We start from the raw sequence: 12,061 nt of genomic DNA on the forward strand, positions 1-12,061 counted from the left end.
AGCCTCGGGGAACACACAGTCTGCATTTACCTCCAGACCAGACTGACCTTTGAGTACCATGGTGTGAGCACATGTCTGAGAAAAGCTAGCCTGTTCACTATCTTGATCTCCAGATAAAATATTGATTAGGGAATTTAAAATTTTGAAATGATTTAGGAGCCCTGAGATGGGGACATAATGCACTATGCCCAGCTGCGTTTTAAGTCATCTGTCTCCTGTCAGGGAGCAGAGAGAAACTGACAGAATCAATACAAACGTGTCTGAAGACAGGTTGAACTCGTTTCCTTCCCCCTGAGGCTACAGTTGCAGTGGGTGAGCCCTGGGCGCTAACTACTGAGGCCAAGGCTGCACCCCCACCTGCCTGGCCCTGGAACAGATTGCTGAGGCAATGGTGGCTGCTCTTCCTGCCTCCTTGGCCCATCCAGGTCTCACTACCAAGATAATGATAGATTAACCCTCTAAAACTATAAGCAAGGCCCAGTCTTAGTTAGGGTTTTATTGCTATGAAGAGACACCATGAGCACAGCAATTCTTATCAAAAAAAAAAAAAAAAAAACTGGCTTACAGTTCAGAGACTTAGTCCATTATTATCATGGTGGGAAGCATGGTGGCACACAGGCAGACATGGTGCTGGAGAGGGAGCAGAGAGTTCTACATCTGGATCCATAGGTGGCAGGAAGACAGAGAGCCACTGGTACTGACTCCTTAAAGCTCACCGGCAGTGACACACTTCCTCCAGTAAGGCCACACCTACCCTAACAAGGTCACATATCCTACTCCCTATGAGCCTATGAGGGGCCGTTTTCATGCAAACCACCATATCCCCAATTATTTTTTTTTTAAATAAGAGTTGCCTTGGTCATGGTGTCTCTTTATAGCAATAGAGCAGTAACTAATACTACACGTGTGTGTGTAATTATATTCAAAATAAAAATAAGTAACAAAGTTAGAGCAGATGAAGTGCAATGTGCAGAGCTGAAAATGTCTACAAAGCTGAAGTAACAAGAAGCATGTGTCAGGTAACCAAGCTTCTGAGTGGCAGAATCAAGCATTTGAACTCAGTTGTACCAGATGCTAACACGGAAGCATTATCTTCTGAGTGGCACTGTGTCACAGAAGAAAGGAGAGGCGCGCTCGATTGCCATGTTCTTCTTGCTACTGCTTGCCTGGTTCCCACCAGCCTCCCAGGTGCAAGCCGTGTATTACTCGCAGAGGTGAATAAACATGTCACTCCCAGGGAATGGCTTTACTCCTTCCTGCCTGGAATGCAGTTCTACGCACCTGAAGCATTTATTAGCCACGCTGAGAGGCTTGAATTGGGAATTTAATTTTTCTACTTAAATCGTGATGCAAGACAGCAGGCAAAAATGGAATTACTTGTTTAATCTCACCATTGCAGACCTGCCTGGCTTAAGATAGGTGGCTAACCCCAAGGACATGGTGACATCTCTACACTTAGTTGTTGCAGAGTGATCTATAGAAGGCCTATTGTCATGTCAAGAATACCAAGAAGTTCACGCTTAGGTCCATCTATCTCTTCTTTAATACACATAAAAATGATTTTTTTTTTATTCATGAACATGTCAACTCTCCCATAATACAAGAAATGGAATTAATTTCTGTTATCGTAATGCAAATCTCAAATCTCAGCATGGTCTTCACTTAATCCCAATCTGTATTTTATCCAAACCTTACCTATAGCCTAACATCTTTTTCTCTATCATGTGTTGATTCATTCATAAAGTTGTATTCAGACTCTACTACTTGTCAGGAGCTGTCGCCCATCTGGAGAAATAATTCAGACAGAATTTGATCTTATCTAGCAGAAAGGACCAGAGCAAAAGCAAAAGAGAGCAATCCAGAGGTCAAAGCGGTGTGACACCAAGGGGGAGGACAATAACAAAGGACCTCCTTCTCCGCAGAGGAGCCAAGGGACTGAAGATGGCAAAGCATTCAGGGATGGGCACAACTAAGCTGAAGAACAGGAAAACTGACTGGGGAACCGAATGCAGTGTGCAAAGATGTAGAGGGGCTTCAGGTGGTGATAAAGGGGTGGAGTTGGGTGGCCAAGTATGGCTGTGAAATTGTTAGCCAGCAACCAGATCTGGAGAGCTTAGAAGGTCTTGACTTTTAATCTCTTAATTTCACTAGGATGATTTGCATTCACTTCACCTTTTTGAGAAAGTTTTGGGGAACACATAATAAATATTACACACACACACACACACACACACACACACATATATATATATATATTACTCAAGTCCATCCCTACAAAGAAGATATTATCAGACAATTAAATTGTAACTCAAAAGGTAAAGGATGGAGGATAGTATTTCTAGAATGGTAAAAGAATGTAGTTCATCCTTTAGAAAGATTCCTCAAGTGGAGAACATATTGCTAGGATACAAATATAGAGACCCAGAGGCCAATTAGGAGCCTACGGGAGCAGTCCAGTTGCAAAGCATTGATGATCTAAATTAAAATAACAGAAGATAGAATTTGAGAGGAGGGCTCTTGAGTATAGTCTGCATTCCCAGGCCCTTTCCTCAAATGTTTTTGTCTAGAGTTCAATGGCAAAGCATCATCTACCCGTGTTCTCCCAGCTCAGAAACGCGACAGCAGGGGCTCCACAGAGAATTCTCCGAGAGGAAAGGGAATTAGTCAGACCTCTCAGTGACTGTTGGTCTTCTTAGGAGATGTCAGGGACAAGAACTCTGCTCCAGTGTGGCTGTTTGCTTCTGATTCGTAGGCCTATGTTCTTTCATTTTCCTTAATCCCTGGCAGAAAACAGACTAACCCTGGCGCTGAGAAATGAACCAGACTGCCTTAGAGGGTTATAAACATGTTTTTACATTTATAAAATCAAGGGTGATCCTCTTTCCTTCTCAGATATCACAAAGTAAAATGAAGCATGTGAGGAAAGCTTTCTTATCCAATATTGCAAACAGTGTGTGAGATTGTACTAATTCTCAAGTGTTTGCACTCTTCTTCTGTAAGAGAAAGGGCATCAGAGACCATGGCTGGGACTGTTACAGAAGCCCCATGAGAGGAGCACATTCCCTACTCCATTGGCGCTATTGGCCTGCACGGGACTTGATTTGCCCAATCGAATGTGAACCAAAGCAACACCTGTCATGTTCTTTGTGTATAACAGTCATTATGTTTAAGCCACAACTCGTAAAAACAGTGACCACAGCTATCACCTGTTTCTTCCACCTTCATTTATTTTGGGGAAAGGGGAGTGTGCACAGAGACCGGAGGTTGGCATCAGGTGTCCTACACGGTTGTCCTCATCCTTAGTTATGGAAATATTATATTTCACTGAACATAGAGCCTGACTGACGCTGCCAGATTGGCTGCCATGGAGCTTCAGAATTTACTGTCTCTGCCTCCCAAGTAGCATACATGCAAGCATCTATACCTGATGGTTTATGTGAGTACTAGGGATTCGAACTCAGGTCTTCATGCTTGCATGTCAAGCATTTTCCTGACTGAGCCTTCTCTCCAGGCCACACCTTGGTTTAAGAAATGATTTGCAGTAAAAATAGTAACATTTTAACCTGTGACCATTCTGAAATGTAATCAAAAGTTGTTTAAAAAAAAAAACTTTTGAGATTTTGGAATCACTTGTTGCTGCAACATATTCTTCAAAAAACTAACACAGTTAGGAAACTGATCACCCAAATCTCCAAGATGAAGCTTTAAATGTTGAAGCCTTTACCAACCAGAATAGAAGTTGCAAACATATGGCTAGAGGAATGGAATGGCCATTTTTCCACAGTCATGGACCATTTGGAGTAACAAAATGGTCTTCCAGCTCACACGCACTGTTCAATCCCTCTCAGTCCCCTTGCATGAAGACCTTTGAATATTGTCTTTCTGTTAGGGAACAGACACCGCTAGGTTTTCCAAGTTCCCATGAAGGAAGTTATTCAGTTCGAGCCCAATACTGAATAGATTTAGGAAATATGATGGCACTAACTGATTTCATGCTTTAGATTTTCTCATTTACATTGACAATTTCTGCCTGTAAAAGGCCAAGGCAGTTAACCATCGACCACTGAAGGTTCTGGAGAAACCTTAAAGCAGACCGTGTGTCTTGCCTGAGGAATGTTCTCTCTCTTCTAATATTGGCTTACCCAAGAGAGGCGAAGAGAAAAATGTTTGCACTATCCAAAAGACACTGCTAAAAAGGCTCTTGTTTTTAGTATTCAGGCATCTGTCCTGGCCTGACCTTGGGGTGTCCGTCCTCAGCTGCAGCCACTAAGAGCACCTCCTGTGCGCATTCTTTACACTCTTTCCCCCAATAACCCCCCCCCAGCTCTATGGCAGGGTGTCTTTCTCTCAGGCACTGCTTTTTTTCTAAATTACAGCACTTAAGGTTTATTGGAGCTTTCTCATCCCTTTTTAGGGATGAGAAAATTAAAGATGGACTGTGACCTAGGACTTGGCATACAATAGGTACTCAATAAAGACCTGTTCGCTAAATTAATGAACTGAAAACTGAGTGAATGAAAGTTCACCTACAATGCAGGTAACAGGACCATCCCTAACTAGACTCTGAATTCCACAACAAATGTATGTTGTGCTAAGTGCTCGTGTGTGTGTGTATGTGTGTGTGTGTGTGTGCGTGTGTGTGTGTGTGTATGTGTGTGTGTGGTGTGCTTCCAGGGTTCTATATAGAGCTTTCCAGCACTGTTCTTCACATGTTGTACATTATGTTTATTGAGACAGGATCTCTCTCAATGGCCTGGAGCACACAAAATTCACAGAGCTGACTGGTCAATGAGCCCTAAGGGTCTACCTGTCTCCAACCTCTCAACAGCGGGGTTACATTATGTGCCACCATGCTGGCTTTTTTGTAAAACCTGAGTTCTGAGATAAAGACATTTATTGATCAAGCTAATGCCCTGGTGCATGAAACTATATTTTCACCATTCGTCCACCAGATTTTAATACCAAAATTTTATTAAATTGCTGACACAAACTAATGTAAAATTGGGGAGTCCAGGCTCGCTTAGGTAGATAGTACTCTAATGGGATCTCTCACCAGTTTACCACCTTGTATTATAGCTACTCCTGCACCCAAGATGACTGCTGAAATCTAGCAGAGAAGTGGTAATAGTCTCTTTATTTTCTTAAAATTTACTGAATGTGATGGTTTGAATAAGAATGGCTTCATAGACTCAAGCGTTTAAATGTTTGAGTGGTACTATTAGGAGTGGCACTGTTGGAGTGGGTGTGGCCTTGTTGGAGGAAGTGTGTCACTGTGGGGGCGGGCTTTCAGGTCTCATATATGCTCAAGCTATGCCCACTGTGGGATACAGTTTCCTGCTGCCTAGGGATCAAGATCTAGAACTCTCGGCTTCTGCAGCACCATGTCTGCTTGCACGCTGCCATGCTTCTCACCATGACAAAAATGGACTAAACCTGCGAAACCATAAACTAACCTCAATTAAATGTTTTCCTTTATAATTGCCATGGTCATGGTGTCTCCTCACATTAATAAAACCCTAAGACACTGAAGTACACAATAATCGGGTTTGTCTAACAAAGTCTCTCTTTTTAATTTGTCAGTGCTAACAACTGTGATGATTTAAATGGGAATGGTCCCAATAGGCTCAAATGTTTGAATACTGGATCCCCAGTTAGAGGAACTGTTTGGGGAGGATTAGAACATGTGGCTTCACTGGAGATTTGTTACTGGGTGATCTTTGGGGTTTCAAAAGACTTATGCAATTCCCAGACCTCTCTCTTCTCTCTTCTCTCTCTCTCTCTCTCTCTCTCTCTCTCTCTCTCTGCCTCTTACTTACAGATCAAGATATGAACTCTCAGCTGTTCCTACCACCATGCCTTTGTTCCACCATTATGGATGGACTCTAACCTTCTGAAACTGCAAACTCAGTTAAATGCTTTATTTTATAAGTTGCCTTTGTGTTTTGTTATAGGAATAAAAATGAAAATAAGAATTAATCATAACCAAAATTCTGAAAATAAATACTTTAAACATATATTTATTTGACTATAATTACAATAAACTTACCACAATAACATATTTTTTACTCTTTAAGGTATATATATATATACATATATATATATTGATGGGCACAGGGAGCAGTTTATTGTAAAGTACAAAGCAGCAGTGACTTCTGCATCAACGCCAAGCTAGGAACAGGGGGACAGCCATGAAGACAGTGCCCACTAAAATCTCTTTCTCTTGATAATCTCTGGTTTCCAACTGACTGGGTGGGTTTCTTCTGTCGCGGTCTCGTCCTCTCTATAAACTTTAATGGTTTTGTCGGCTTCTGCTGTTAGCAATCGGCTTTCCGACTGATCAAAAGCACAAGCAAATATTCCTGACTCACTGTCCAAAGACCCAGGCTGGACAGCAGTATGGACCCGCTGAAAATTGTAGCCAGTTCTCCAGTCCCAAAGGTGCATGGTGCCATTGTCAGCTCCAGACACAAGTACTCCATCAGCATTGACTGCCAGTGTGTTGATGATGGCATTATGACCGGAGAGATTCTGAATGAAGCCTCTGTCAGGGAACTTCCACTGCTTTATGTTATCTGGAGACCCAGATGCAAATGTGTAATGTTGTGGATGTAAGACCACAGCCCTGACAGATTTCTTATGATTCGTCAATGTCACTTTTGTCTTTCCAGCCACCAGATCCCATAATTGTATTGTGGTATCATGACTCCCGGTGATAATCTGTGGTTCTGCAGCCTGGCATCTCACGGTAGCAACTGCATTTGTGTGTCCGGACAACGTGTGCACACTGGCTTTAGTCCTCACGTCCCAGATCCGTGCAGTTGAATCTCAACTACAAGTCACCAGGACGCCGATTGTTGGATGCAAATCCAGACCATACACTGCACTTAGATGGCCATGATAGTGCCGTATGACCTTGTTATACTCAAGATCCCAGCACTTCACTTGCTTGTCTTCTCCACAAGAGAACAAGTAGGGACTCCTCGTGCTCACAATCACACCACGCACCGTGCTGATGTGCCCAGTCAAGGACAGCTTCAATTTGCCACTAGCCAAGTCCCAAATCTTTATAGTTCTGTTGGCAGAGCCAGTAACGAACCACTGATTGCCAGGTTCCACAGCAATGCACCGAACCCAGCCAAGATGCCCACTGATAACCTTATAGAGTTTCCACAGTGGGTGCCACTGGGGTTTGGGCATTGTAGGGGCTTTTTTAGCCATTAATGCAGAGTTCTTGGTATTGCCGGCCTCCATGATCATAGAGTTCATCGCTGTGGGCTGGGAACGGTCAGAAGCTCCTGGGTGTCGGTACTCACTCCCAGCAGGTCCAGTACGATTTGCATCAGCTCTGGCCTGATTCGGCAGCGCCACAGCTAAGGACTGTGCGGCTGACTCACTGGGCATTCTCTGGACCTTGGTGTCGGCGGTCAGGGCAACACCAGGTCCTGGCGGGTATGGATGTGTACCTGTCACCAAGTATTCAACATCTTGTCCTTGATTGGCAGGATACTGTTTATGGGGATATGACTCTGCCGCGTTCTGAGGTCCCTTCTCCTTAAGGTTCTCTTTAGAAGTGGGCATATGCAAGACAGGTCCATACTCATTACGAAGCTTGATTGCCATCTTCTGCTTGTGACTCTCTTCATCCAAAGGCACAGGTTTTCCATTATCAGCTACAAACATGTCATGGGTCCTCTTCAGTGCCCTGAACACCAGTGTGTGTACAGAATGCTTCTGGACATCCTCCACCATTGTCACCGCGGCTCAGCCAGCTCCTCCAGCAGCCAACTGACTCGACGCAGAATTCGCCGCCACTATTCCTTTAAGGTATATTTTTAAAATAAAAGTACTTTGAGTAAAGATGATTTTTGACATAATTTTTTATTGATTCTTTGGAAATTTCATATGATGCACCCTAATTCCACTCATTTCTGTCTTTCCATGTCCACTCTCTATACTTGCAGCCTCCCCACTCCAGAAGCAGAGAAAACAAAACAAAATGTTGCTCCTCTAATTTTCCCACCTCCACCTCTCCATCATATTTTCTTCTTTCCTAGTGGCCTTGGGAGCTTCAGTGTGTCACCAGTAAACCCTCTTTCCCCTACAGCTTTACTTGCAAACGGTTGTTGCAATGAATTGTTGGTCTGGCTCAAGGCCTCTGACTTCTGGTACACGTACATGATCGGTACTAGACCCTCACGGAAACTTCTCTCAGATATCCTGTTGTTGCCATGAGACATGGACGTCCTGCTGCTATGTCTACAGGACCAGTTCCTTCACGTGCTCCAGCAGGTCACAGATGGGGTAGATGTTGGGGTGGGCCAACTCAAAGCCCTGGATATGGTAGTTGAGTTGGTGAATTCAGGCCTCCGCTAGGACCACCCACCTCAGGCAAGCGTCAGGACCAGTTCTCCAGTTCCTGGGTCAACAGGACCATCTTTCCCATGGGCACCAGTGGTAACACATGCCACAGCCATCAACACAGACCCCAGCTTCAGTAGGGCCACAGAACCAGACATGACCCTCGGCAGAGGCAGCACTGATTTAGATATCACATGGCCCCAGGTGGCAGCATAGGTCACCCATATCACCCTGTCTTCAGTTCAGTCTCTCTCCACAGTGCACTAACCATTCTGCTTCTCCCATATCTCCACCACAGACCTGTCCCTCATATTAGCAACACCTGCCCAGGCTGCAGGGTACCTGGTGAGCCAGTGGCTGTCTTGCCCTGTCCTGTCATCCCACCCAGGCCAAGGGATGCCAGTTGAGCCTGTGACTTTCTTCCCACCTGCCCAGGCCCATCAATTACAATTTTTTTAATGTCTACTGTTTTACGTCCTCTCTAACAATAGCACATGTCATGCAACTCCCAGGAAACCCCTCTGCATATGAGAAGATAGGAATATTTTAAAGAATTGACACCCAACTGTAGTTCTGAAAACAACTTTATCTCATGACTACCCCCCCACCCAGAGACTTTAAGACACTCCCACAGAATTCACTAGACTACACCTGAGAAACCTTCCCTTTAAATGGAAGAGATAAGGGAAAGACATTGGAAATTTCTGTGGGAAAAGGAAGTGCTAACATCTAGGTGTGCCGAGCTTCTGAGCAGGTGCTCATCCTGTGTGGAGAAAGCCCAACCAGGAAGCAGCTCCCTCTGTCACCACTTAATAACTTTATAACAGCAACTCTCCAGGAACTTACAATACTCATTCCACCAGGTAGAATCATTGCTACAGCAATCCTTCTCCTCTGCTAACCCCACTTAGTCTTCCTGGGGACAAAATGACTCACAAAGGTAATGGTGTAACATGAGGGCCTGCTCGTTGGGGTTTCTGTCCTGCCCAGTTCCCACAGCCAGTAAGCCCCAAAGAAATCAGAGAGTCTGCATTAGTGATAAACTGATTGGTCCATTAGCTCAGGCTTCATATTAGCTCCTTTATTAACCCATTATTCTAGTATATGCTAGCCACATGGCTCAGTACCTTTTTCAGTGGGGCAGGTAATATCCTGCTTCTTCGGTGGTCTGGGCAGGACTGCAGAAAGAGCTTCCTTCTTCCCAGAATTCCCCTGTTCTCATCATCCCGCCTCTACTTCCTGTCTGGTTGACCCACCTTGGTGCAGGAGAATTGTCTGTATTCTGTCAAATGTTTTAAATAAACACTGATTGGCCAGGCAGAAAGTATAGACCAAAGAAATCTAGGAAGAAGGAAGCCCATTCTTCCCAGTCCTTCCCAGACCACGGAAGAAGCAGGATGTGACCTGCCCCCCGAAAAAGGTACCGAGCCATGTGGTTGACATAGATACAAATGGGTTACTATAAGTTACAAGAGTTAATAAGAAGCCTGAGCTAATGGGCCAATCAGTTTATAATCTTCTAGAAACTTCTGTGTGATTTTCTTTGGGGCTAAACGGCTGCAGGAACTGGGCAGGACGGAAACCCTAACAAGCCTGGCCCACATGTTACACTGCCTATACTTTCTGCCTGGCCAATCAGCATTTATTTGAAGCATGATTGACAGAATACAGACAATTCTCCTGCACCATAGCAGCACAAGACTAAGAAAAGGGTGCCACCACCTGTCTGTAACCAGTTCTAAGTCACATAAGTGCTCCCACCCTTGCCCTAGTGAAAACAAGAACAAGACATCCAACAATATTGCTAAACCTGTGGAACCTTGCTTGTGCATACATACTGAAGGGTCCCATTTTAGCTATGTTTCTGTTCCTTGGATAAAATTGTGACCAAAAATAAATTGGGCAAGGAAAGGGTTTGTTTGACTTTCCCACTTCTTAACCTATTGGTTCACTTCTCTGTCTTCAGTAGAACATTCCTTAAGTTTCCCATATGTGTGATTTAAGTGAAAATGGCCACATAACTCATAGCAAGGGGCATTATTTGAAAGGATTAGGATGTGTGGCCTTGTTGGAGTAGGTGTGGCCTTATTGAAGGAAGTGTGTCACTGGAGGGGAGTTTTGAGGTTTCAAAAGTTCAAGTCAGGCCCACTGACTCTTTCTCTTCCTGTTGCCTGTTGATCCATATGTAGAATTCTCAGCTGCTTCTCCAACACCATGTCTGCCTGTGTGCCACCATGCTTCCTGCCATGCAATAATGAACTAAGCCTCTGAACCTATAAGCCAGATCTGAATAAATGTTTTCCTTTCTAAGAATTGTCATGGATATTGTGTCTCTTCACAGAAATAGAGCACTAAGACAGAAATTGGTACCAGGCATGGGGTATTGCTATGATAGGCTGGACCATGTTTTTATTTGGATGAATATGGAACACTTGGGAACTTTGGTCTACAAAAGCAATTGGACATTTTAATAATAATAATATTAGTAAGAGCATGGAAGACAGTAGTGCTGAAGGTGATTTGAACTGGAGGTGCCTGGCTCAAGAGGTTTCAGAAGAAAAAATATTAATTTGTGGCTTAGAGATAGTTCTTGTGATATTTTGGTAAAGAAGGTGACTGCTTTCTGTCCTTGTCCAAAAAGAAAAAATCTGCCTGAGACTAAATTGAAGAGCTATGTGTTTACGGCTCTGGCAGAGGAGTTTTCAGATAGCCTAGTATTAACTGTGTTGCTTGGTAGCCACACTCATGCAAATCTATAATAAAAAGGAGAAAGTTGAGCAAGGAAAAATACAAAATGTACAGCATGAAAAGAAAGGAAGCACCAGGAAGTACAAACAATTAAATAAAAGCCTGATACTAAGTGGAATAAAGGGAGCAGTGACCTCAGAGCAAGATCCCGCCCAGCTAACCCTCCAATTTGTAAAAGGGAATTTTTAAAAAGTGAAAAGGAATTAAAGAAAAACTTAGGGTGGGGTTGGTGCATACCTTTAATCTCAGCAGTCAAAAAGGCAAGATTGGGAGACCACTGTATTGTTCAGGGCCAGCCTGGTCTACAGATAAAGTTCCAGGACAGCCAAGCTTAGACAGTGAAGGAAACAATCAAAGACAGAAAACTTGTGAAAATGTGTTTGAACAAGAGGGCCATGTTCCAAGCAAGCAGTAGAATTTGGCAGCTTTGGCCATGTGCTTCTGGCTTTAGAGTCAAGCATAGAAGAAAGGTGTTATGGAATCTCCCTCCACAGCTAAGGAAAACCACTAAGGCCAGATGTGTGTCAGTAGTGTCCCTGTATGGAGACCTAAAGAAGCCATTTCATGAAGCTGTGAAGGTGAAGCCTAGATTGCCTTGGAAACCCCAAGATGTTAGAGATGCCAGAGTTATGCAATGCCTGCCAAGGAGAGCTGCTAACAGGGAATACAGAACTAGGCCAGGAAACAGAAGTATGCTGTAGTTTAACAAAGCTGGAAAGAGTTGGAGATCTGAAGAATACTTTGACATCAGACTTGGAGATACAGAGTTTGGAGAATGCCCAACTAGTTTTTGGTCTTGCTTTGCCCTAGTATTTTTTCACTGTGCTTCCTTTGCTCCCTTTTGAAACGGTAAAGTTTATTCTGTGCCATTGGAATATACAATGGAAGTATCTGATCTGTGCTGTGAGACAATGCTCTTGTATGGTTTTAATAAAATGCTGATTGGCCAGTAGCC

General features: G+C 43.7%; 1 pseudogene; it reads right to left on the reverse strand.

The window, feature by feature from the left end:
- Positions 1-6,204: 6,204 nt before the first annotated feature.
- LOC130874906 (pleiotropic regulator 1-like) lies at positions 6,205-7,811 on the reverse strand (annotated as a pseudogene).
- Positions 7,812-12,061: the final 4,250 nt, after the last annotated feature.

This window comes from Chionomys nivalis, chromosome 5, assembly GCF_950005125.1.
Source record: "Chionomys nivalis chromosome 5, mChiNiv1.1, whole genome shotgun sequence".
Classification (NCBI taxonomy): Eukaryota; Metazoa; Chordata; class Mammalia; order Rodentia; family Cricetidae; genus Chionomys; species Chionomys nivalis.